Source organism: Athene noctua, chromosome 3 (assembly GCF_965140245.1).
Source record: "Athene noctua chromosome 3, bAthNoc1.hap1.1, whole genome shotgun sequence".
Classification (NCBI taxonomy): Eukaryota; Metazoa; Chordata; class Aves; order Strigiformes; family Strigidae; genus Athene; species Athene noctua.
Genome location: NC_134039.1, coordinates 79,504,147 through 79,531,972, shown reverse-complemented (window position 1 = coordinate 79,531,972; position 27,826 = coordinate 79,504,147). Strand labels below are relative to the sequence as shown.

The following is a 27,826-nucleotide window of genomic DNA, read 5'->3' as shown; positions in this document are numbered from 1 at the left end:
TAAATGCATTTTAAGGAAAAGCTGGACTATTGACTTTCATGGTGTCATCTCTCACAAAACTGTCCCCTGAGATTTCAGCTATGAAGACCAATCATTATCTTGTATGTTAAATATGTCACATAACTTTCTTGTGATGTCTGATAAGCTCCAGATGCAAAGTGAGCTCAATGCACGCCTGCTAATGGAAATTATCTCCTTTACTGACAAATTTGGATGCTTTTGCCTTATAACAACTGCTTGCACAGCACATGCTCTGCTGCAAATCATGGTGTGGATCTGCATTTGTTAGATACATAGAAACAAAGCATAAATGATTCTGAAAGTTTCTCCCTCCTCTCTCTTGTCTCCTATCGAACCTCCTGAGTCTTTCACGTGTCAACTGGTTCCTCCATGATTTCTTGCTTTTTTGACCTAGGACCAATTCTGATGAGGTATCACCTGTGCATCGGGTCTGCATGGCAAGGTTTTGATAGTGGGGGGGCTACAGGGGTGGTTTCTGTGAGAAGATGCTAGGAGCATTGTGGCCCCGCGGGGGACCCACGCTGGAGCAGCTGTGCCTGAAGGGCTGCACCCCCTGGGAGGGACCCACGCTGGGGCAGTTCGTGAAGAGCTGCAGCCCCCGGGAAGGACTCACGTCAGAGAAGTTCATGGAGGACTGTCTGCTGGGGGAGGACCCCAGGCTGGGGCAGAAGAGTGTGAGGAGTCCTCCCCTGAGGAGGAAGGAGCAGCAGAGACAGCGTGTGATGAACTGAAACACCCATCCCCTGCCCCCCTGCACCACTCAGGGGAAGAATGTAGAGAAAATCAGGAGTAAAGGTAAACTTGGGAAGAAGGGAGGGGTAGGGGAAGGTGTTTTAAGATTTAGTTTTTATTTCTCACTACTGTACTCGTATTTGGTTGGTAATAAATTAAACTAATTTTCTCCAAGTTGAGTCTATTTTGCCCGTGACAGTAATTGATGAATGAACTCCCAGTACTTATCTCCAATCCATGAGCCTTTCGCTATACTTTCTCCTCTCTCCAGATGAGGAGGGGAGTGATAGAGCAGCTCAGGTGGGTACCTGGTGTCCAGCCAGAGGCAGCCCACCACAACTTGACAGCACTCTTAGCTGTGTCTGTACTAGCAAACGAAATCTGTTTGGGGCCACTCTCTCCCACCATGGCCAGCTACCATCAGATAATCTGTACCTCTGCTGGTAAACTCTCAGCCCCCAGATCATACTGGATGCTTGCAAACCTCTTACTGGGAATCAGTCCTTATATGTGTTAACTTCCAAACCATGACCGATTGGGCTAGCTGGATGAGACCAGTACCATGCTGGAGACCATTTTAATATTTTAGACCTATAACCAGGAACATTCTCTGGCTGTAACTAGTACACATCTAGCCATAATGTCTGACTGTAGAGTCATACTTTAAATAAAAATAATTTTATATACTTTTATGAAGTATGACTGTAGTGTCATACTTTAAATAAAAATGTAAAGATAGAGCAATAGGGTAACAGTAAGCACAAAGGAATTCAGATAAAGGCAGAGTTAATGGAGCTATTCCTAGCAACTGTGATTTTTAAAAGTACAAAAAAATAAATATTTCACAAACAATGGTTTGTCTCTTCATTGGAAACAAATGTTTCTTAATAGGAATTGGGTTGTATTTGGACAGGATGTAATTAAGTTTAGAATTTTCTCTTGTACTATGGTATAAGATACAGTTGCTTCTACATTTTTGGTCCTTGCAAAGACTGAAAAATAATCCTTCCACCACCTTCCTTCTTCTTGCAAGACATCAAAAGTCTTGTTTGCATCCATTGGCCCACTGACTAATGTTGATGATGTATTCAAATTAAGTGAGAAGAAGCCTTTCTATTAGTTTCCACATACTTTGGAGTAGATTCTTGTGTGCCAACAGAACAGTTCTCCAAGTGAGTTATCCAAAGTCATGTTAGTGACTTCAGGTGTGTTTTGGCATTTGGATTAGCTCTCATTTGAAAGAGTTCAGCAGTGAAAAGCGGTAAAAACTTTCTGTTCTTTGCCAAAATCTATATCTGTGCCAAGAGAGTTCAACAATTTCAAAATCATACAGAACAATTAGGCCAAGTATATACAACTTCACATTAAACACCTATCTGGGATAGAGATTTTGGATTCTAGCCCTTACGACAAACTAAAGTATACTGTAGAAATAAAAATGTACTTAGTCTATAGACAAATTAAAAAAGACGGGGGAAAAGGAAGGAAAAAGAAGGAAAACCAAGAAAATTATTGAAATAAACTTCAGAACAGAAAATTTATTTTCTAGAGTATAATTCTTGGAATTCGTCAGTTTTACATGGGGAATCAGTTGGGTTTTTGGAGGTTTTTTTTTTCCTTTCATACTAATCAGTCAAAGCCTGACCTTCCTACTTTAAGCTTCATTCAAGTTTTTCAATATATATTGGGCTCTTTTAAAGCTCCATACTGTTATGAGGCACACCTTATTTTAAACTAGGAGGCATAAGGCTTTTAAGTTAAGCCTGAGGTAATGAAAAAGTGGTGTATGATGAATCTCAGCTTCACTATCTAAGTCATCCTGGTTCTATTTTTCAGTAGGTGATGTATTCGGTAGCTTCCATGGATTTCAGTGAGTTCTCAAGCTCTTTGTAAAGCTTTTTTTTTTTTTTTTGCTTTTTTTTTTTTTTTCCTTAAATGGTGTGGATGATTCTTTGCCTTGATTTAAAGGAAAATATTGAAAAAAGTTTACAGTTACAAGTCCCTAAAAATCCTACTTGGAATTACACATGTTACATATCAGCTCACTGTTTAGTTACTACTTTCCCTCACAAGCTCTAGCTTCTAAATCTTACTCTCATTCATAGTTCAGAAAACACAAATAATTTTCAAGTTAAAAAAAAAAAAAAATTCATTTTAGTGCCCTTCTTTGAACAGCAAAAAATTGGCACCAGTTTGCATTTTGATACGTGAGATAATGTGTTCTCCCTTCCCACAGCATAACTTTTTCTTTGCCATGTGCTTTCCAATGTATGAGTTTTCAAACTTCTGCAGTGCTGACAACAGCTTTACATTTCACTGCTCTCTTTCTCTTCATTCATAATTCTTCAAGGCAGCTCAACATCTGCCGTGGAAATTCCTTACATGGAAAAAAGTATTAGTAGGAAAAAGTGTAATGTGTTTTCTGTGCAAGCCAGCATCTGGATATTCAAAATTGTCTGCATCCTGGAACCATTGACATCTCAGCAAAACACCAGAAAATCCTAAAGGTTTGCAAGTGAATGACAGTTAGAGAGTAGTGATCCAACATTTTGGTCTGTCCCTGTTTGATCTGATGATTAAAAACTAATGAACATCTGCCATTTGGAGGCATGGATTTCATTTATCAAGCAAACCTAAAGAACTATGCTACATATTTTTAAGTTCCAGACATTTAACTATTTGCAGATTACAGTTGGTGCCAGTAGCACAGTTTATCAATTTGCCTTCCATATTCTACTTTAAAATTCTATTTTCAGACACATTACCTGTCTAAACTTTAACTGGATGGCTTGCAATTTAAACACCAGGTGTCTGCCTCGGGCTGAATTTCTCTGGAAAGTTTCAGCAAATCTGTTCAGTAGTTTGCTGAGAACAGGGTCAGAGGACAATGACATTTTCATGGAAAAGTGCTGAATTAAACAAATCTGTTTTCTTCAAACTTTCAGATAAAGAGCTTTTGCTTTGTGAGTCAGCTCTCTTGGACACAGCATACTGCCAAACTGGGACAACAAGTGGACATTTCTCAAGTATTTCTTCTGTCAGACTAGAAGAATGATTTTTAACAATCATTTTGAATGAAAGATGTGGCTATCTCTCTATATGAAAGGAGTTAATGGTTATTTTGTAAATGTGCTTGAATTAAAAAAAAAAAAATTTGATCAGTGACTATATGCTTGAGATTGTTCCTCATACACAAAAATCTGAATAGTTGTCTAAATCACTTACATGATGTTAGCAACTAAAGTAGCAGCCTTTTCCATATTTTTAATTTTCTTTTTGACACATTAAAACGAGAAATATTTTCCGTCTATCTTATTTAGTTAGATTGTTTTATCATAATAGACATACACCCCCACTGCAAAATTCTGATTTAAAAAAAAAGATATTTTCAAAGCTGGTGGCTGACAGCTATGTAACCATACTTCAGGTCTGATCTTTCAGTATCACAGGAATTATGGTTTTCTGTCTAAAATTTTGAATAATGGATTAAAAAATAGGAAACTGCCATGGTTTAGAAGTCTGCTACATGTTGTTCAAAATTAACTGGGTGCTCATTTTGCTTTGCTAAAAGGAAGGTTTTAAACTATTAAGAATCATGTGAGGTTGAATGTTGTACTAAACACAGATAATGCAGATATGTTTTGCCCACTGAAAATATGGTCTGTATCTTGCACACAAGCTCCTCCACGAGGACCTGAGAATTATTACAGCAGCAGTACCTTATTTTTAACACTGTATTACATTTGCTACATTTTTTCATATGCCAAAAACCAGAATTCTCTCTTCTGAGCTATTGCTACTGTTCCTGAACCTTTGGTATTGGCCCAAAATGCAAAAATATTGTGTGTCATTTTTTCAGTAACAACATAATTCGGGAGAAGTTCAGAGACAGTCTAATTCAAAACTCTTTGGAGTGACTTGTGTATCCAGATAGGCCAACGGTTTTCTCAGAGAGCTTCTAGGTGACCCCTGGATCCAAGGTGAAGAAAGCTGAGAAACCGAAGAACTGGTGTATCTGTACCTTCTTTCATCGTCAAGCTTTGTGTCCAATGTTTGGCCTGGGTGAAAGGAGGAAAGGAAATGAAAATAGAAGAGGTGTAGAGAATTGCACATCACTGGCATGTGTCCATGTTTCTTCTAGGCCACCTGAAGAGAGACACTACAGGGAGGGTAGCTATTTATGGTTTAACTGATTATTATATTATTTAAAAATTATTCCTAATGTAGAAGAAGAACAAAATAGAAAAGCAGCCAAAGTTCAATCTCATAAGGAGTGACCAAGTATAGCATATATTTTTCTTCATGTTGGTACAATGTGTTCTTATCAGGCTGTGAAGATGATGCCAAACATGTAAAAATACCAGAACAAAACAGGCATAACTGTTTTCCAGAAGACACCTAGAGTTACACCCTTCTATCCCAACAAAAAAAAAAAAAAAAGATTTCATGGCACAAAAAGGAGTCTTTTTTTAAAAAAAACAGTGTTTGATGTATTGATGTCTGGTGGTAGTAGATCTGGAGCATGTCTGACAGTTTGATTAAAATGGATATTTCTGAGCCTTAGGGATCTTATAGAAAAAAAACTTTCAGCTGCAACCCCCTTTATTGTATCAAGGGGAATCTACAATCGATGTTTCTGTTAATTTAACCATGTAGCACATTGCCAGTTACCAAAAAAAAAATAAATTTAAATGACAGTGTGTGAGAAGCTGGCATAGGAATAAGTGGAATGAGATAGTTGGGAAGTCCCTAGACTCAGAGAGAAGTGAAGACGGAGCAGTACTGGTTTTATAAAACTAAATTAAAACCAGGGTGGAGTGCAGAGGGTATAAGGGAAATTCTGTTCATCTGTGTAAAATGGCCTTGTGAAAGAAACTGCGTGTGTGTGTGTGTGTGTGTGTGTGTGTGAACACACGCAAGGTAAGGGTGTGAGGGAAGGATTTTGAACCCATCTGGAATTTTAAATACTCTTACTATAAAATTCTACATGATTATTTAAAAAGCCCTACGAAATGGAATTGAAATCAGTCTCTATCAAACTTAAATTGAATTTGTAGGATTTTTCCAAGGGAGTGATGTTAATTTGTTTCTATAGCCATCTCCAGACAGGTAAGCCATCATTACTTTCCTAATTTAAGCACAACATTTTTTTTCTTTGACTTTTATAATATAAAACATTTCATAACTGGGCAAGGTTTTAACCCTGTTAAGTCAATTCAAGTAGAACTGAATATTTTTAAAACAATTTCTCATTGTTTATTATCTCTTTGTTACCATAAAAGCTGGCAGAGGATTCATTGTTAATACTGGTAACATTCATTAGACTGCAATATATCCCTGTACTGCCTTTATGCAAGAGGATCAAGGATAGAAATGCAACATCCAAGGGCGGAAATAGCAAACAGAAGAAAATCCCATATAGCAGTTATAATGACATAAAACACAGAACTCTGAGTTAAAGTTGCCATGACAGCTGCAACCCAATTTCATTGCAGCTGGTATTGAATTCTCTAAATAGGGATATAAAGTATGGGTCTCAATAAAATGACTGTGCCATAGTATTCAGGCAAAGCAGGATGTGTTAGGTAATTTCATAATGTTAGTATTCTCCATTTCTCACTTTTCTAAGCATTGTTTGCCCTTTTCTCAGAAAGGAGTGGGAAAAAAAAAAAAAAAAAAAAAAAGAGGTTGTACCTCAAATGTCAGCCTATCATTACCTGTAAAAGAAGTTAATACCAAACTTTTTCCTTAAAGTTCAAACCAGCCGTGGCAACACTTGTCCTTACTACTCTTCAGCTTTGAATTTGCAAGGTGCTCAACACAGGCCATCCTCTCCGAGGGAACAGCACTGTGGCTAGTATTATATCTGTACCACAATGTGTGGATTACACTGGCAACTACGGTGTAGTACAGTTACGTGGTAACAGACCCCTTGTAATTTTGTGTCTTACTATCACATTGGTGGAATTTCAAAACTGCCTTCCAGAAGGCCAAGAATACAACTCGTTATAAGCTAGAGTTTCATAAATTTATCAATACGATCATATGGCAGGACTAATTCATATTACAACAGAAGCCTCATTTTAATCCCATAGTCTATCCTAGCACATAGAGCGTGCTTGCTGTTTGATAGCCAACAACTGGCTGGTTGCCTGACTGCTTGATTCCAAAACCACTTTGGAAGCTATTATTCCCAAAGTGAAGAAAATAGACACCACCATTAAGGGCTGAAGATGAAGATAGCACCTCAGTCCCTCTGGAAAGGTGAAGCTGTCAAGGGGAAATGGACTTCTTAAACTTCATACCTGCAGGTTCTTGGTCTTAATAAAGAAAGAAGAATATAACCATCAGTGCTGTGTGAAAACAAATCCTTCTCAAACAAGATGATTGTGAAAAATTTCAGCTCCAAAATCCATACTGAAGATAAATTACTCTCTTCCACCTTAGTTAATTTGTATCCTGAAGATAATTTGAGAATGGGAAAGCTTCCAACGAGTGACAACTGACCTAATAAATGGAATAAATCTGTCACTGCAGTTGTCAGTTTCCGATCTTGTCTGACAATGCATTTAGCTACTATATCAGGGGCAAAATGAGGCTTGCAGAACATCAATTCCACTTAAATGAACATAGGAAACCGCATCTACAGAAACTCCTCATGTTGCCAGGACTGTAACCGCAGCATTTTCAAGAAAGTTGCCTCCATTTATCAGGAATTCAGCCTTATCAGCGCCTGAAATGGCCTTTCTTCAGACTTCCATCCAAACCAACTCTCTACCAGCAGACATCTTGAAATACTGGGTAGAGATCAAAAGCAAAAAAGTTCTCATTACACTAATTTAAATTAAGTGTATTATAGAATCACAACAGATTTAAGTTTCAGAAACAATCAACCCCCTCCTATTAAAATTTTGCATCGCCATATGTCACTGAGCTGGTACAACTCGACGTAATACTCTGCAAGTCAGTAGAACGGTGTTGCCTTTTGCATTTTCATTAGAACTGATGCAGTGAAGGACTGAGAGGCTGAGAACAGTGTAGTTGTGTACTAACTAGCTTAAAAATATCTGAGACAAGGACTGAGTTATGCTTCATTTCCATGGAGCTGGGGAAGGGCTTTTCAATCACTGCCTGTACATGATTGTGCAGACCTATGCAGAGGCCCAAACAGCTCTTGTTTTTTTTAAGTCAAAAAAAATCACCTGAAAGGGTTCTAAAAGTTGAAGAAGTATGGGCAACCATAAAAAAAAAAATAAATGGAAAAATGCCTATGCATATTAGTGGACAATGCTTGCACAAAAGCGAACTTGTCAAGGGTAAATTTTTGACAGAAATTAGAAGAATTCTAAACACTAGATTTTTTAAAAAATATATAATCCAAGGAGTTTATTGAACTCAATTCCATTCCATATTGCAGGAGAAAAGAATCTTTAACATTTTTTAAGGTAAGTTAGGTCAATTTGTGAGATTTATATGATATGGTTATTGGAAATAACAATGGATTTGATGCCATGACCTAAGGCCTTTAAGCCCTGCTTTGTCTTTTAACTTTTTTTAACACAAAGGAGTGAATGGTAGTTCCTTCAAGACTTTTTCTATGTTTTGCCAATTTATAAGGCTTTGACCTTCCAAGCTACAATGCATTTGGTATCATAAATTACCCATGTACTTTCCAACTTGTCTGAATCCTGACATATTACCTGAGAAATCCAGCTGAAATAGAACAATAAATAATTCCTGTGAGGGGAAACATTCTGATACTTAGATTACACACGGGCATTTGTTGTGCACTTCCACAATTGCTTAGCTTCTCAGTGTTTCCTGCAGAGCACCATTTCCTCGGGCATATTAAATACTGTGAGCTACAACAGCAGTGCCAGCCAATATAGCTTCTTTCTCGCAAGATTGATGTATAGTGTATCTTTCCTTCCAAAAATGCAATATCTGTATATTAAAGAATCAATGTGAATCACACCAGAGCCCACTTTTGCCGTCTTATTTATAAGTAGCAACATACTATATTTTATATGAAGCTAAGACGATTACCATTGTTTTGGTATATTCATATCGAGAATAAGGACACAGCTGTAGGCTTCTAAGCAATAACACTGCATTATTTCTGGATATTCCAAACCCAAGTTAACTGAAATACTGCCATTGCTGCTTTAAATATTCTTTTTCAGAAAGTCATATAGGACCATTATTAAAAGGTAAGTTGTCTCTGCCTTCAAAGAATAAACTGACAGGTTCCTCCTTTAAAGTGTGAAAATCTGTAACAGAATAATACATTTTTAGTGAGTAAATTATCACAGTTCTGTTGTTCTCAGCTGATAGAACCATATTTTCTCAGCTGAAGGATTGCTTCACAAGGGAAAGCATGGTTCTTGTTCAAGGCAGTTGAAAGCAGTAGCCCAATGGATGTGAGGCTGCTGTGGCTTTGTGTCCCAAGGTTCAGACAGTAGCAAGGCTGAATATGTGTTCACAAGATAGTTCACAGCTTTCACACACACCCACTGAGAATAGAGAGCACACACATACAGAAGATAAATAGCAAGAGGTTTTAATGAGAGGACAGGGCCGACTGGAATTATGAAACACTGAGCTCAGTCTGACAAGTGTACCAACAAAAAAAACCTGACACCTGACCAGCTTGTTTTATTTCTTGTGCTGTTCCTTCCTAATCCACCTTGACAGCTCCCCTTCCCACTTTTGATCCTCCTCTAAGCATCCTATAATGTCTCATACGTTCCCACAATTCCTTTAAAAGACCCCACAATAAGTTTTACATAATCGCCAAGTCTTCTTCCTCTGATACCCCATAATGAAGCCTCTACCTGTGCAGACATTAACCCCTTCAGTCTGCAAGGTGATGTGGGGGACTGTCGTTGGTTCTTGATGGGCTTCTCACTGGGGACAATGGTCCCACCATTCTCCTTGCATAGTCCCAAGAAGTTCATTCAGGGACCATCATTTACATTGCAGGGTTCCTCGGTCTCTCATTGTTATGCTGATCCTCACTGGACTTTTGTATTCTTGCTGATTGTTTTTTAATCACGTAACTGTAATTCACAGCTAATGATTCCCTTGAGGCAAAGATCATTCTCCAAATCCACCAGATATTACTCTCCTCAGCATCTCCACATTGCCAGATCAGTGGCTTTGGATCCTCATCTCTCAGTCTTTATCCACTTGCATGTTTGTTGCTTATTCTTGTTACTAATGTGTGTGAAGAAGATATGGGTATATGAATTGTTATCACCAGTCACATGCTTAGGACAGCCCATCTCTTCCCAGAGAGACCTAGAGAAATGTCTGACACATTTCCTTTTCCCCTCTCTTCCTCTTTTCTATCTCCTCAAATAGTGGTTGTAATTTTTCTGTTTCTTTTTCCACTCCTTTCTCCACAGCTTCCATCCAGATTTTTTCTTCATTCTTTTATCTTTAGAAAGTAGATATAAAACCATAATGGTCTTTAATAAATATGGCTGTAGCAATTTACTTTAGTTTCCCATTTTCTGGATTTGGGCACTGAGATATAAAATGAAAATTACAGAAAGTATCAGTTACTCCTTTTAAAAGTTTCTTTCCATTTCTACATCCACCATATTGTTAATTAGGTTGAGGGACACTCTATTTCCAAAAAAGTGACTTTACTTAATGAATTATGAAGTGTTATTCTAACTTTTCATAGAAATCATACATGACATATGATGATAAACTTGTCATTTACCAATGACTAATTTGTCACTTTGTGTGGGATTCATTTCAAGATTAAGACACCTACATGTAGCTGGCTATATAAGCTAGATGTCTAAGATCTCATAGTTAATGGCATTCTAGCCAATACAGTCAGTGGAGCCTGCAAGAACAACTATATTTGAGACATCAGCACATGGCTGGTAAACATGTCACAGGACATGTGGGAGAGCTGTGCTCTTCTGGAGTGGTGCATGGGGGGCAGTTCAGTTGCAAAAACCTAACAACATTTGAAATACTTCTGGATTTCAAAAAGTTCCTTATAGACCTGACCGATATCATGAAGGACCTAGACTAGACTCACATTTTCTGAAAATAGAATTAAAAAAAAAAAAAAAAAAGGGGGGGGGGGCGGAGAAAAAAAAGCGCTTTATTGCTAGTAACAATAGATAGCATAAAAAGAGCAAGCAACAAGAAACTCTTAGAGCACAATAATTTATCTATCTGCCCTGGAGGTAAAATAAAACCCTTTGGCACAAAATGATGGTGTTTAGACAACTGAATTGAATTCCAGACTCACAGTGCCTATCATGGGACCTTTGGCATCTAAGCAGAGTCTTAAATTCAGGCGCCACTAGTTTGAGATTTTTCTTAAGAACTTCTATCATTATAAGCCATAAAAAGCTATAAGATCATAACAGTAATGGCTTGTCCCCAAAATAACCACAGCTGAATTAATTAACTAGCTTATTTGCTTATTGAATTACCCATGATCATGTACATATCTTCAAAATAAGTACCACTGAACTTAAAATTAAATGTCTTCTAACTTGAAGTAGATGTGGAGATCTGAGGATGAGACAGACACAACGTGATCTGACTACTATCTTGAAACTCTAGATACATTTTTTAAAAAGTTTCCAAAGTCTTCAAGAAGAAATGCTGAATTGTTTTCTCAGTCTACTGTCTTGCTTCCAATCAGGCAATGGAAATTGAAAATGTTCAGGTAGATTAAAGGGCACTAGAAGTGAGATGTTTCTTATTGATTGCTTATTGTTAGCAACCCTTTGATTTTGGTGCTAAAGTGACTCTATACTTTTTCTTTTAGTGAAAGAAAATAATCAACTTTTTTTTTTTTTTTTTAATGTTGGATTTTCTTTTTAATATGCAGTTAAAAATGGAGATGGGGAAGAAACATTAAGTCAACTACAGGAAAAGGCTTGAGATCTGATCTTCCATTCAACCCAATCACTAGAAATAACACTGATGCACATCATTAAAAGCCACAACTTAATCAGGGCTGTCAGGTCTTACTCTAGAATCAAAGTGTAGCTGTTCCTGACTTTTAAAATTTATACCAGTATTTGGAACTTTGTTTCATTTTGGAGAAGTCAGTTTCACTGTCTGACTTTTGTAGCTGCAAAATCTGCTTATTTATCATGGAAACTGTGAGACTATTATAGAAAATAGAAAAAAACAAAACCAAAACCACCACCACCAACAACAACACAACAAAAAAAACAAAACCCAAACAAACAAACAAAAAAACCCCAACAGGAACAGGTGATTATTACTAGGGAAAAAAAAAAAAAACACCTTTTTTTTTTTTCCTATATTGGTAACCTCTGTTGGAAGAATCCTGCTGTACTTGGAAAACATCTCTCCTAAGACAGTCAAGTCATGCTGTAGATTTTGTAAAGATACACACATGGGGTATAATCTCCACAGAGCTTAACAAGAGGATGTTATCAGAACAGCAACAATACGTTAATATTGACTTTGGGATCTGCTATTTCTGTAGCTCTCTTCTAAAAATCATAACTGAAAAAGTTCTCTTGAATACAAAATCACAAACTGTTCAAGCACAAATATCTAAATGTAATGAGAAAGCAGATTCTGACACAACTTTTCAGGTTTTATTCTGCTGTCACTTGTGTGATTTCAGATGAAAAAATAACAAAACATGTTCGATGCACACACAAAAAAATCCTAAAGCACTGCACAGTTAATTTTAATGAGTGAACAATGAGCAAAACAGAACTATACAGACATGACTAAAGCAAAGGAAATGCAGAGAAGTTTTGATACTTGTGTTGCACTTCATGCCTGCTTGGTACAGTGCAATACTTGACAGTGCAAGAATAGCTCCTCACCTAATTTCCATTGGAGTAGCTCCAGTAGCTTCCCTGGGCTCACACCTTTTTCTGGCTTATGATCTTTTCTTCTGCCTCAGGTTGTGGCTGTACATCTCAGAAAGCTGGCTCTCCAAAAGTGTTTTGTTTTGTTTCTTTCCCAGTTTGTTGTTTGGGTTTTTCAAAATTTCCTGATACTTATCTCCTCTCTGGAATATGATAAAATTAATCAGAAATCAGAAAGATCTGATAAACGTGGGGTTTTTTTGCATCCAGTTTTCACACAGGCCATATGACTGCAGTGGCATGGGGCTTGACAAACCAATGCCACAGAGTGTCACCCTGGGAGCGAGGGTGTCCTTACCTCTCCATGGCAGCACATCTTTACATCACTCCTGTGTTTCCTCCATGAATCTGTTTGATTTGAAAAGATTGTGACATGTTATTAAAGTGATAATATTGGGCAAACACCACACTAGGCTTCTCTGATTATATACTTTGAAATTTTGCCAAACTATTGTACTGTTTATTAATGCTACTAAAATTTGCTCATGTGTTGTCTCATCCCACACAGTGGGTTAGGATGGGGGTGAATCTTGAGTCCCCCAAGAGCCTGTGTGCCAGTGGAAGAGCCGAGGCCACAGGGCGGCCGAGTCACCACAATGACTCAGAGGAACAATTGTGCTGGTGACTTTATTAACTGACCACTTTAGTAAGTGAATGGAGACAATTTGGCAACAATCAACTGATAACCGTCTGAGAATGAATAAAGGCACTTTGGTGATCAGACTGTTCTCCTAATAACCCATCAATTATCAACCCAATCGCAGTTCAACTCCTGCAAAACTTATTCACATGAATATATGTAAGAGAGAGAGAGAGCAGAAAGAGGAGAGCGAGAAGAGAGGAGGAGGGGATAGGTAAAGGGGAAATCACCACCCTTGGATCCCGCATTGTCACAGAGCAGCCGGCATGATCGGTAGGTGGTGGGTCACCAAAGACACATGTGGGGCATTCCCTTTATATAGTCTTTCCTATGCATGCACAGTTGGTTGTTCCAGAAGGTTCTCATTTTCTCAGGCTTGTACCTGTGCAGTTAGGATGTCTCTGGGCAAACACAGGAGGGAGGGGGAGAGAAACGGCCCACTGCCCCACCTCCACAGAGCTCACTCAGTTCCCCCTGCCCAGGGCGTCCCTCTCGAGTTGTTTGGGACACCCTCTTTACAAACAGTTTCTTGTTCATTAAGAGTTTGTAACACTGCAGAGATTTTTTTGATCTTCATTACCTAAACAAATAATTTCCACAAATGAATTAAAGGTGTTAGAATCCCAGATGCCTCCTCACTTTGAAAAGATACCGTCAGCTTTCAAGGTACTCTTCTTTGGCATATATTAAATTTTTTGGACAAAAAAGGGTTGACAATGGCCAGTTCATAGAATCAAAAAACAAAGAATGATGCTGGCAGAGATGAAGAAGTAGTAAAATGCCAGATCCTGGAATTCAAATTACTTTTTAGTTCAGTATCAGATATTTTTTTATTTTCATGCTTCTTTTAATCTACCAGTCTTAATACAAAATGTCTGTAATCTTTCATGACTAGAACTTCTTTGAACAGAGAAAGGCTGTCTTATTTTAATTATTGGAAATGTGCAAAAGCCAAATATTTTGTGCAATTCTGGCTCAATCTAAATTCATCCATCATCTATCTCCCACGTGCTAATCATCCTTCATCTCTCTCCCACCTGCTAATGAAAGGTAGACAAAAGGTCTAGTACCTTGCCACAGATCTCATAAATTGTATTGTCTCTTGGTATAATGTCACTTTAAATTGCAGACATACACGACAGGAGAATATATTATAAAAGGAAAAAAAAAATCTTTGCTGAAGAGCATTGTGTTCTCACTGAATAAACATTAAGTGGAAACCATGAGATTTTAACCCAGTTGCTTTTGCCAGCTTGATTCCATCAGTTGTTTTTCTGAAAGAAAAATTATCATAGTAACTGCAAATTAAAGAGAACTAAAATATTTTCCCACTATAAATGATCCTGGAAATTCATTAATTTTGATATTGTTCCTCCCTGTAATTTTTCTGGACAGAGCTGATTTTTTCCTTCACCTAAACAGACAGATATTTAAGATATCTAAAGTTTCAGCTGTCATCAATTTAAGTTTCAGATTTATGCCTAAATATCCTTCACATTTTCCCCTTAATATTGTTGCTTTATGCTCTTGACAGCAGAAAGATATCATTGCTCCTTAAAAATGTTTTGAGTTTAAATACAGTAAAGACAAACAGATGCTTAAGAGTCTTATTTTAACACTAAGAATTTAACACTCAAGAATTTTGGTCTAGTCCCCGACTCTGTGTTTAGAGATGGTAAATCTATGCAGCTCACAGTTCTCAGATATAGAATACCTCAGAAATATGGCAAGAATCCTGCTTGACGAAAATTTGAAGGGTGCCTTAAAGATATGTGGGTATTTTATATCTGTGAAAAGTATTAGCAAGAACTGAAAAACTTTAATTTCTCTTCAGCCTATAATCATCATTTTACTCCAGTGACACTTTTATCATATAATTCAGAGGGAGAAAGACTGCTTTGTTTTCTCCTCCATCCCCATAATTTAGGTAAGAATCTAAAAAAATATCTCTGGCAATGCAAGAGACAAGCTGTCAGTGAAAGATACAGACAACTTTACCACTTTAAAACAGGATTCTGTGCAAGCCTGGAACCATGATATGTTGCTATAATTAAAAGAGAACTACAATGGAGGATTAATAAAAGAAATGCCATCTGTCAGTGTTTTTGTTCAAAAAAGACATCATATTAAAGGAGCAGGAGCAGCCGGAAAAATCTGAAGGAAGAAAAGCAGTGCAGTGGTGCAATAGCACCATCCATGAAGTAGCAGAGTTACAAACTCAACCTGGCCTGGGAAGGCACTGTCAAAGGACAGGCAGGGCAGCATTTTCTGCTGAGATTCAGAGAGGAGATCTCACTTTTACAGAGGCGTAGTCACAGGAAGGCTTCTGTAGCATAGCTTGTTACAGTAAGCACTGAGACTAGACAACATGCTAGAAGGATGGATTTGTCTACGGGGTGTTGTAAGAGGGATTTTTCTATTTGAACATGAAAGCTACACCTGGAATTCACAGCAGAGGCAGAACAAGACTACATCTGTTTCAGAACTGACAGCTCCTCCAGAGTTGTACCACCTGGTCACCAAACATTGCCATTCTCTTGGAAGTCCAAACTAAACATGGGAAATTAAGAACTGAGATAAATGCAGACTCAGTCAAATTTAGAGATGAGTTTAAGTGATTCAGTTTATACCGGCTGAGGTATAAACTCTTAATAATAGAGGGCTGGAATAATAGAGAGATGAAAAGGTAAAAATTATATGTATTCATATTCACTTATGTTTATATCAGAATTCCTCTATTTCTCATCATTAATATATACACATATATATCTTTGTAACATTAAAATGATTAACCATGGTTTGAGTTGTTGTGGTAGCTTTGGGAAGAGCTCTGCAGACTTTTATTGGCAAGGAACACAACCCAGATGCGCGGAAACAGACTCTACAACTCGGGGAGAGTTATAAAGTAGGTGTGTTTATTCCGGCACTGAGGTGCAAGGGGATTTCTCCACAAAGCTTGCACACCAACCGCACATCTTAGCAGAAACTTATGGAGTGTGGATATACATATTCAATGGCTTACATAATACAAACATACATATGCATGAGTAAGGCTGGGTTAGTACTAGAGGCTGATGTCAGCAGTTTATGTTCTCTTTGCACCTGCGCATTGCCTCCTGGTGGTCGTCTTTGGGGGTCTTTTGGAAGAAGGCTCACAGTCTTCCTCACCTTGTACTTTTCCTCAGAGCATGCACAGATTCTCTTAGCCAATTTCTTGAACAACAAGAGTAGTTCCAGCAAGTTTATCCCCTTTACCTTATCTAAAAGCACTAGCATACTAGTTTCTACTGTCCATATGTGGCTATCTATACTATACAAAGACTCATTTTGTTAGAACACGTGCTTTCCAAGGACATGTCTCTTATTTTTGATGAACATAACAGTTCTTGGTAAGTTTCCACAGAAAACTGCTTTGTTTTGATGAACACAGTAGCCCTTGGTAAGTTTCCACAAAACAGTCAGGGCAAGCAGGATTATTAATTAATATTCAGAAATCATTATAAGTTGCTATAAGTAAGTAAGTTGCAAAGCAGGTGACCATTTCCCTGTATCAAAGGTATGTCTGGCTTCACTAGAAATATAGCAGCTAGTGATCCAATTTCATATTTGTAACAATCTACAGTAACTATCCCTCTCCAGAATTAAGAGCAATCAGATCAGCACATCCCAGTATGCCTTTAGACCTTGTGTTGCAGATTAAAGCATTAACATGGTAATGGTTTAACAGGAAATCTAGATTTATTAATAACTAACAGTACTTGATCATTCAAAATAATTCAGAAAACGTTATGAAAATAGTGACATCTACAGATTCTAAGATGACAAGAGTCACGCTAACTTACTTTATGGTATCTTAAATCTATACATATTTACATGCACAAGCACAAAACGTACAAACATACACAGAGACAGAAGTATTTGCATCCAGTAGAATGAAGTATGTACCCACACACACCAGCAAGCAGAGAAAAAGTGGATGAAAAAGAAACAAACTCAAAGTAAAATTTCCCTCCTCTCGAGTTTAGTGTAAATACTCACAAGGCCTCAGCATTCCTTAATGGGCAATAACTGAGACTCGAGCGGGTTGACTTTGCCCTGGCCTTCCATCAGCTCTGACAGCAGACGACACCTTAAGGATTTCTGTACCTGAGAGGTGTCCCAGCCCAGGGACATGCTGCTCACAGGCCCACTGCAGTCCAGGAGAGCTCAAAGGGTCTCCCTTGTGGTCACAATTTATAGAGTCCAAGATAACTGACTTTGGTCTGTTACTTTTTGCTCATGCCCAGCTCGAACAATGAAGTATTCCGGTGTCTTCCAGCGGTTGCACAAGAACTTGATGAATGTCCAACTCTGTTATTGTTCCTATTTGACCACATCCCAGGCACGGGTGTGCCAGGCCGTTAGGTATCCGAGCAATCAGGAGGGCAGGAGCCAGGCTCATTAAAGGGGCACCTTAACGTTCTGATTCACTGCCCTTCGCAGTCCTTATCTCCACAGACTGGTGTATAGCTGGGGGAAGGTAGGTCAAATCACACCTAGCACCAAGCAGCCCAACAAGGAGAGGTGAGAGGGGTGAGAATTGCACCACCACACCTTGATTAGACAAAGAAAGAAATAGGTTTTTGTTTTTCCTGCTGAAGTCACACATTTAATTGGTGTTGCTTAGTCGGCAAAGGGGAAATTACAGGATGAGTTACTGATGTTCAAACATTAAAAAATGATCTCCTTTTTCTGTTAATACTGAAAAACTGACTGAGTTTAGATTACAGGAAAGCCTTTCAATATAGAACACTGGAACTGGTTTCTTGAGGAGTTTACAGCTTCTTTCTTATGGAAGCTCCTATGAAAGTCAACACAAGCAACTGTAAATGATTACACAGTTGAACTTGACCCTGTCAGTAGACAAAGACATAGATAAATATGGAGAAACTTTCTAGCACAGATTTTGATCATTATTACACTACATTCTCCACCAAATTTAGTGTCAGCCTGCCTAATGCAGATGTGAGCTATCCATGCACTTCAACTGAAGCCTGAGTCTTGGCCACTGGAATATGAAGACTTTCAAAGAAAAATCAAGTGCTCATTGAGTCTTCTGGATCTGCAGTGTCAATCTGTTCAACCTCAAAGCACCTTCCACACAATGGACTGCCGAATTGCCTTGATTTTAGTTTGGAGGAGTACTTCTTTAAAAAGATATTAATCTATAGTGCACACTTAAAACATTAGTAGGCCTGAAACTCTCCAGCTTTGAGATAGTCCTACAACTTTATCAGATTCTAGAAGAAGCTAATGTTTCTGTTCATTGCCTAGCTTAGTACTAGCTGTCCTCAGTTCATAGAAGCATGCTGTATGTATTGGGTTTATAAGGCAAGAGGAGACTTAAACCTGCAGCTATGGTGTAGGCTTTCTAGTTTAAAACCATTATACTCCGAATTGTGCTGTGTGATACATTCCCTGGCACAACTACAGCTCCACAATATCTCTTGTTTTATGACTTCATACACTGGACATCACCTCAGATACTGGCTCAGCAATAAAAAAAGGCTGTAGGGAGACTGAATATATGCAGGTTGTGCGTCTTGGCCTGCCAAGATTTACAGATGTGATTGATCTTACTTTCATGTTCCCGTTTTAGTCATAATTTCTAGCCCATTCTGTTGTTGTGAGCTGAAAGCAACACTTGTATAAGGTCAAATGTTTAAAACTTAGGAAGAAAAATCTTTCCCACACTTTTCCCATACTTTTCTGGAGCACTCCTCATCTTATATATTTTATTGGTTTGCAGTTGATTCTCCTCCTTCTATTCCTGTAGTATTTCTTAATGTGCCATTTATTTTATTTACAGTCTTTACTTTAACTTACCTATTACCTTTAGGCTAGACTTCTCCATAACGTTAGGGGAAGAAGGAAAAGCTTCAAGGTCTGGAACACATAAGAAAATAAGCACTAACAGTTGTAGTTTTCAGGAATCCCGAAAGACATTAGAAACAATTTTGGAATAAGTATTTTGGCATACAGATCACATTTTAAAAATATTTACCCTAAAATGTGTTTACTAACACGAAAAATCACTTGAAACTAGCCATGGTGGATGAGTCTGTGGTGCAGACAAGGTTGTGGAAATTACTAGTGTTGGTCTCTATGCTGGGTTGAATCAGACACTTCCTGTAAAATATTATGTGCCTTGATTTCCCTGCTGATAGAGCTAGAAATAACTAACTGTTGCCAAACTTTCTTCTGGCTTGTTTAGAGAACTTTAAAAGCTGCTAATCCTTTACTAAGTAAAGTTACAGTGAGACTCTGATTATATGCATGGCCTTGAGATGATACTACAAAACCACTATTTTGACTTGCGTAAAAAAATGAGTAATTTTTCCACATCGCAGATCCTCCTCAAAATTTATACGTCCAAAATATATAAGAATTCACTATTTTCGGTTTTAAATGTGCATAAAAATTCAGAAGACCAAATGGACAGTTCAGTTAATAACTGGACTCTCTTCCTAGAGTTACCAAAAGCTCCAAGCCATTCAGCATTCCTGATTTCAACTTTTATTCTTTATTTGTATGTCTGTCACTAGATGGCAGACTCAGTATTGTAGCTGTTAGTAAAAATCCACAAGAAAAGCTGCTCCCCATCAAGGAATAAGAAATAGATCTACTTCTCCACAGAAGGGACAATGAGTTTGACTGTGCAGAAGCAATAAGATTGCAGAGAGAAATGAGCAGTGATTAAACAGTTTATTTGTTATGTTTTGTTGCTGGCCAGTACAATATCATTTTCTGAGCATATCCCTTTATTCTTATTCCAATGATTATGTCCAGATGTTAAACTCATGATGGAGCTAAGAATCTCTAGACAATATCTAACTTTGGGACCAACATCTGGTATAATAAAATTTTTGCCATTAGTTCTTATTATGTCTATGAGAGTATGTCACTATGTCTGTCTTTGAAGACTGAGAGTGAGAACCGCTATGCTAGTACTTGAATGTTAGAAAAAGTCAACATTAAATGCTTCCCAGGCTTCTATTCTGAAATCAGTAGAGGTCTAAAATCCTGAAATAAAATTATGCAATATATTTGTTTTGTAAAGAAGTCATACACTCCTACTCATCTTAATTCATCCCATCCCTACGATCTTGATGCCAGTGCCAGCAACAGATGCCCAGAGCCTGGAGAAGGATCACAGGTCAGCAGGAGAGCACCTGAAGAACAGCACAAAGGAATCCCAGCCACTCCAGCCGGTCAGTCAGCTTCATCGGGGGCCCAAATGAAATGCCTCTATGAACACATGTAGCAAGGTGAAAAAACTAGAAAAGTTAGAGATGTGCGCATGTCTCCAGGGCTATGATCTTACTGGCATCATGGAGACATGATAGGATGGCTCCTATGGAGTATTGAAATGGAAGGAAACAGGGAGATGCAGGAGAGACCCTCTATGTCAGTGACCAGCTGGAGTCATGGAGCTCTGCCTGGGGATGGATGAGGAGCCGGTCGAGAGCTTAGGGGTCAGGATTAAAGGGAAGGCAGGGACAGGTGACATTATAATGGGGGACTGCTACAGGTCACCTGAACAGGAAGATCAGGCAGCTGAGGGCCTCTATAGACAGAAAGGAGCAGCCTCACTTCAAAAAACCCTGATCTTCATGTGGGACTTCAATGACCCCAATAGCTGTTGGAGGGAAAACAGAGCAGGGCACAAGCAGTCCAGGAGGTTCATAGAATGCCCTGATGATAAGTTCCTTCTCCAAGTGACAGAGGAGCCAGTGAGGAGAGGTGCTATACTGGACCTTGTTCTCCCAAAAAAGAGGGGCTGGTGGGGAGTGTGAAGTTCAAGGGCAGCCTTGGATGCAGTGACCATGCAATGATGAAGTTCAGGATACTTAGTGCAACTCGGAGAGCTGCTACCTGGCACTTCAGGAGAGCAGATTTTGGCCTCTTCAGAAATCTGATTCACAGAGTACTATGGGATAAAACCCTGGAGGGGAGAGGGGCCCAAAAATCAGAATAATACTCAAGGATCACCTTCTCCAAGCTCAGAATCGATGCATCCCAGTAAAGAGGAAGTCAGACAAAACCACCAGGAGGCCTGCATGGATGAACAAAGAGCTTCTGAAGAAGCTCAAACATAAAAACGAAGCCTACTGAGATAAGAAACAAAGATAGGTAGCCTAGGAGGAATACAGAGAAACTGTCCAAGCAGCCAGGGAGCAGGTTAGGAAAGCCAAAGCCCTGAAAAAATGGTCAGGGATATCAAAGGCAACAAGGAAACTTCTTTAGATACGTTGGTGATAAAAGGAAGACTAGGGAAAATGTGGGCCCTTTCCAGAAGGAAATGGGTGATGTGGTTGCTGGGATATGGAGAAGGCTGAGGTACTCAATGACTTCTTTGTCTCAGTCTTCACTGGCAAGTGCTACAGCCACACTGCCCAAGATACAGAAGACAAAGGAGGGAACAGGGAGACTGAAGAACCGCCCACTGTAGAAGAAGATTAGGTTCGAGACCATCTAAGCAACATGAAGGTGCATAAATCTATGGGACCTGATCAGATGTATCTGCATGTCCTGAGGAAACTGGTGGATGAAGTGGCTAAGCCACTACCCATCATATTTGAGAAGTCATGGCAGTCTGGTGAAGTTCCCACTGACTAGAAAAAGGAAATATAACCCCCATTTTTAAAAAGGAAAAAAAGGAAGACCTGGGAAACTACAGGCCAGTCAGTCTCACCTCTGTGCCTGACAAGGTCATGGAGCAGACCCTCCTGGAAACTGTGCTAGGGCATAAGGAGGTGATTGGTGACAGCCTGGCAAATTTGTTGGCCTTCTATGATGGAGTTACAGTTTTGGTGGATGAGGGAGAGGCAACTGACATCATCTATCTGGACTTGTGCAAAGCATATGACACTGCCTCACACAATATCCTAGTCTCTAAATTGGAGAGACATGGATTTGACAGATGGACCACTCAGTGGATAAGGAATTGGCTGTATGGTTTCACTGAAAGAGTTGCGGTCAACGGCTTGATTTCCAAGTGGAGACCAGATGAGTTGTGTTCTCTGGGACTGGTATTGGGACCAGTGCTGTTTAACATCTTTATCAGAGACATGGACAGTGGGATTGAGTGCACCCTAAGCAACTTTGCTGACAACATCAAGCTGTGTCATGCAGTCAGCACTCTGGAGGGAAGGGATGTGCCATCCAGAGGGACCTTGACAGGCTTGAGAGGTGGGCCTGTGCAAACTTCATGAAGTTCAACAAGGCCAAGTGCAAGGTCCTGCACATGGGTCAGGGGAATCCCACACACAAATACAGGCTGGGCAATGATTTGGTTGAAAGCAGCCCTGAGGAGAAGGACCTGGTGGTATTAGTGGATGAAAAACTGAATATGAGTCAGAAATGTGCTCTCTCAGCCCAGAAAGTCAACCATATCCTGGGCAGCATGAAAAGAAGTGTTGCCAGTAGAACAAGAGAAGTGATTCCCCCCTCTATTCTGTTCTCTGTGACCCCTCGGAGTACTGCATTCATCTCTGGAGCTCCCAGCATAAGAAAGACATGGACATGTTGAAGTGAGTCCAGAGGAGGCCATGAAGATTGGGATGGAGCACCTCCCCTGTGAGGACAGGCTGAGAGAGATGACTTTGTTCAGCCTGGAGAAGAGAAGGCTCTGGGGAGACCTTAGAGTGGCCTTCCAGTACTTAAAGGGGGCTTATAAGAAAGATGCGGAGGGACTCTTTATCAGGGAGTGTAGTGATAGGACAAGGACTAAGAGTTTTAACCTGAAAGAGGGCAAATTTAGATTAGTTTTAATGAAGAAATTCTTTCCTGTGAGGGTGGTGAGGCCCTGGCACAGGTTTCCCAGAGAAGCTGTGGCTGCCCCCTCCCTGGCAGTGTTCCAGGCCAGGTTGGACGGGGCTTTGGGCAACCTGGGCTAGAGGAAGGTGTCCCTGCCCGTGGCTGGGGTGTTGGATATAGATGACTTTTAAGATCCCTTCCGATCCAAGCCATTCTCTGATTGCCATTTTATTATCTAAGAAAAACCCTCTTTGGTCTCCGTTCCTGGCACCATTCTATAATTTTTCTCACCTGTCATGTCTTTCCTGATGCACATAAGATCTCCACAAAGTTTTTCGGGCAGATACAGATAGTTGTATCACGTGAATACTGGCTTGGAAAGAACAGTACAAAGATCTATTTTAACCACTAGATGGTAGCAAGACCGTACTCCTGCAGAAAAGCAGCCTGAATCTTTTCGGTTCCAGTTTATACCATAAATAAATGGAACTAATCGGGTGGCAGGTAATCACCAATATACAATTCTGTCCTGAGGGGAGTTTTGCTACCTCCAGTATTTCACCTTTACATAAAAACAGTTTCCATGTTCTGAATCTGTGTCAGGAGTCTCTGAAATTCAGACTTTTAATTTTCCCATTTTTATTCATGGTGAGGTTTTGTTTGTTTGTTTTATGAAAAGAAATGAGATAAAGAAGGGAAATAAGGGGAGAGAACAACCAGTGGATATTATATGGAAGGATTGTAATGAACACAGGATTTAGGACCTTAGAAATGTCCACAGTTGTCTTTCTCATTGGCTGCCTCCTTCATTATAGAGTTCAGAAGTATGGTGGTTTAAAAAAAATGAAAGACAGTATTAATTATGAAGTTTTAATTAATTATCATGTTTCAGAGCCATAGGATTTCCCTAATAAACTTTATTATCCATAAACTTTATTAAGCCTCGGATAATTTGTTAGGATGTTTCATCTATATGCCTGTTGAAAAAGAATATTCCTTTTTTAAAGGACACGGTACTTGTTGATCTTAGTAAAGGGAAATGTATTGTATCTTAAGCAACTTAAAGATTTGCTGTAGTCTGGGTCTATGGTATATCTCAGAGCTTACACTTCAGGGTTGGTTCATACATCTGAAAGTCCTGCAGTGCATTCTGGGAAAATATGGACCATCCTCAGATATAGGAAACCAAGGAGGAACAAGGGATATCACATGCTCTGAAGAAGTATCTAAAGTGTATCAAGACGTAACTTTCTTAATTTTTCGAGACCATTTATAAAGTACTTCAACATCTGTCAGATTTTAGGAATTGGCTTCTGGAGACAAGTATGATGTTCTAAGCGGAAGGGAAGGATGAGGAAAAAATGTGTGCAAATACTTTGGCTTGAAAGGCCGGAACAGAATGTTGATTGTGCTGGTATCTCTGGAGTAAAGTCCTTGGCTGTTCTGTAAATCGGTGATACTATATCTGAACTCCCAAAAAGCACAGCTTCAGTGTACAAAAATTGTGATTTTTTAAATAAAAATAAAGTTATAAATTTCTCCCCCTCCCAATCTTCTCTAATTAGGATTGTATTTTAAAAATCTATTTACAGTATAAAGTGTTTCAGAAGTTTGTATGTGCCTTGTGTTATAATAATAACCACAGCTCTGCATCAAATGAAGGATTTATCAGTGGTTTTAGAGCTCTTTGGCTTTTTTTTCTGTATCTTTGAATAGAACATGTCAGGAATCCTTTGATAATATTTGTGAAAACCATTATTTAGTAAACACCAAACTGAATAGATTATGAAAAAAATAATTAAAATAGCAATGCATTTTAAGACTGTAAAATAATAATTATTCTGTTCAAAACATTACTTGTTAATCTTTTATGCTGTGTTAAAGTTCAGAAGCAAAACAAAGCACTTCAGCAGGATGAAAGCAGAGCACGTTCCAAGTTTTATTTACTGCATCATGAAAATTTGGGTACGGAATTTGAACTGTTAAAAAAAAAAAAAAAAAGTTTTTTGAATCTATCATTGTCCAAGGAAAAGTTTACTGCTGCGCTTCAGTTTGAATCCCTTTCTGACTTTTGCCTTATCTTTCCCAGGACCAAATGACCCAGCCAGAGCAGTGGATCTCCCAGGACTCCTGTCAGCTTTCAGTCTGCTCTCTGAACAGCTCTTTGTGGGTGCTCTCCTGGATGACAGCAGGATTGTCCCTGGTGCTCCTCTCTGCAGACAGTTTGGAAAATGCCTGTTGATTTATCCTTTTGAGCAAAATGTTAAATGGTTTTCTTTGCTATAAATTCTGGCATCAGTTATAAATATAAGATCTTGTATTTATATAGTTCGGTAACACAGATATACAGGGGACCAAAGTAAACAAAAAATTAACTTCCAGTTTTTAAAGACTTACGCCATCCAGAGGACAGTTTTGGAGAGGTAGCAATGTGGGAACTTCGCAGCAACACTTGTAGGGGCACATTTGATGAAGGGCAAGTCAGCTGGCTCTCTTGAGCAAACATCCCAGGTCTGATAAAAAGCCAGACTCCCCAGGACTAGTAACACGCTTGCCAAGCCTTCTATTTAGAGACTGAAACCAGTTTTGGATCAGATGTGAACATATGGAACGCACATGTGTTTACAAGTTAGCTGGGGCCTATGAGAGCCTCTGGCTATTTATTCATGTGTCCATCAGTACCCTGCCCTCCTGCACACTGGACATCAGGGTGCTATCCTTCTCTCGAGCTTCTGAGTGCTTAGATTTTTCTTGGTTTTCTGTGTTTTTACAGGGATAAAATCATAATAGTTAAAAAAAAAAAACAACCTCTCAACACCATCTCACTGTGGCTGATGTATGTGCTATGATTGTTGGTATCACTTCATTTCTATCACTATTAGTGCTTTTGCTGTCACATAGAGGCATATAAGCAAGTATACTCCTTTCACACAGGCCCATGTTCCTCTAAGCTGTAGTTATCATCATACCAGAAGTCAAACATAAGGATAGTAGCCTCTGATGATGATAGTTAGAATTACATTAAAGATGTTGATGTGGATAATTTATTCTACCTTTGGGACTGAAAACTCTTTCTGCATGGCATAGTAACGTGTTGTGAAGACATCCCTTTTTCCAGGCAATTTGTCCTGTTTGCAATGCTACACCACCAGGTAGCATTATAAAAAGTGTGTACCCAAGGACTGACAATACTGTTTTATACAGAGAGACAACCCATGCCTGCAGAGCTCCATGTAGGAGAGGTGTTGGTAGGACATCAGCAAGAATTTGGGCTCATCGATATGACTGTGACTGGACAGTCAGGGTAAGGATCCTCCCACATTCAGTGCACTAATTTGATAGGGATGGCATCAGCTGCTAGAGCCTGCACCTTCTGTGGCTTAGGGAGTGCCTTTAAACACCCTTTCTATAAATGCTTTGCATAAGGACTCCTGTGGGCTGAAGCACAACCTGAAGGAGCAGGAAATGGGGCTTGTGACAGCTTTTGGATAATGAGATTAGATACTGGTAGAAACAGCCATTAAAAAAATAACATAGTCCTGCTGCTTCTAAAAGAATTAAGATTAGATAGGGCTCATATGTTCTTGACATTCAAGCCAGGGAGGCTTGATTCTGATTCATCACACTATGAAGTTAGACCTGGCTTTGGTAGAATTAGTCCCATTCAATGATTCCTTCCCTTGTTTTCTCAAGCTCTGCACAAAATATCTTTGTTATTTAGACTCTCACATTAAAGAATATCGAAGATCAAATGTGTAAGAGGCAAGGCAAATAACTTGCTTTCCTTATAGAATTTTATACTTCTAGAGGACTCCACTATGGGAGTCCTTTAGGTTGATAATTGAAGAAAGAGTGTATTTTTAAAGTTCCTATCCCAATTCTGTAACTACCAAAAAGTTTATATAATTAAGGAATATTTAACTGAGAAAACTGGCAGAATCTGTGTCTTTTTCCTACCACGAAACTGTGACCTTAGGATATTTTAGGATGCAGGTAAGCACATAGGTAGCAGAAAAGAGAGTTTGCATTTGAATGATTATGTGGCATTAATCTCAATTTCAAAAAAGTAATGACGCAAAGGAAAAAAAAATTGTGGTCAACTACATGTGAGGTCTTATCACACAAGTACATGTTTTAAATTTCTTTTTATTTCAATTTTTACTGGCATTTTTATTCTTTCAGCAACTATTGTGTCACTTTTTCAACTCTAAACTCAGAAGTAGAACCATTTATTTTAATAATGGTTTTTCTTTAGCATGTAGTTGAACACCATTTGCAATGATCCCAAGTCTTGGTATCTACAGCAGCATTACAGAAATGATTTAATTGTTTCCTTCTCAGTATTTATTTGAAATAAATATTCCCTGAGAAATCTCAGATCCTCTACATTTGTTTTAGAAAAGAACTATATGTGATGAATACCAAGCAGTCAGGTACTCCTACTGAAGTAATCCCTAACTTCTGTTTAATCATGTTAGCAAACTGTGAACATTTCTGGCCAGCCTTACTGCACTACCAGCAAATAATGTCTTTGATGTTCCTTCATTTTAGATCCCTCAATGCCTGTTCTTCGTGGTGAAACAGAAATAGCCATGCACTACAGATCTACTTCTACATATCTTTGTTCTATAGCACACAATAATCCTTATTTGAGGAGAGATAAAGGGTCTGGAACATACAGTTTATGAGACTTTTTAAAATGGAAAAATTATCAGGAAAGTGTGATAGAACAGGAACACTT

The 27,826-nt window shown here is 38.8% G+C and overlaps 1 long non-coding RNA gene across 2 annotated transcripts in view; it reads right to left on the bottom strand.

The window, feature by feature from the left end:
* LOC141958734 (uncharacterized) overlaps positions 1-27,826 on the bottom strand; it is a 58,183-nt gene that overhangs the window by 3,991 nt on the left and 26,366 nt on the right. The window contains exons 1-2 of one of the 2 annotated variants that reach the window (XR_012633321.1): positions 12,946-13,046; positions 12,603-12,790 (exon numbers count right to left, since the gene is read on the bottom strand). This is a non-coding gene — a long non-coding RNA (uncharacterized LOC141958734). Of the gene's footprint in view, positions 1-12,602; positions 12,791-12,945; positions 13,047-27,826 lie in introns of those variants that run through there. The other variant, XR_012633320.1, reaches the window with a different exon arrangement.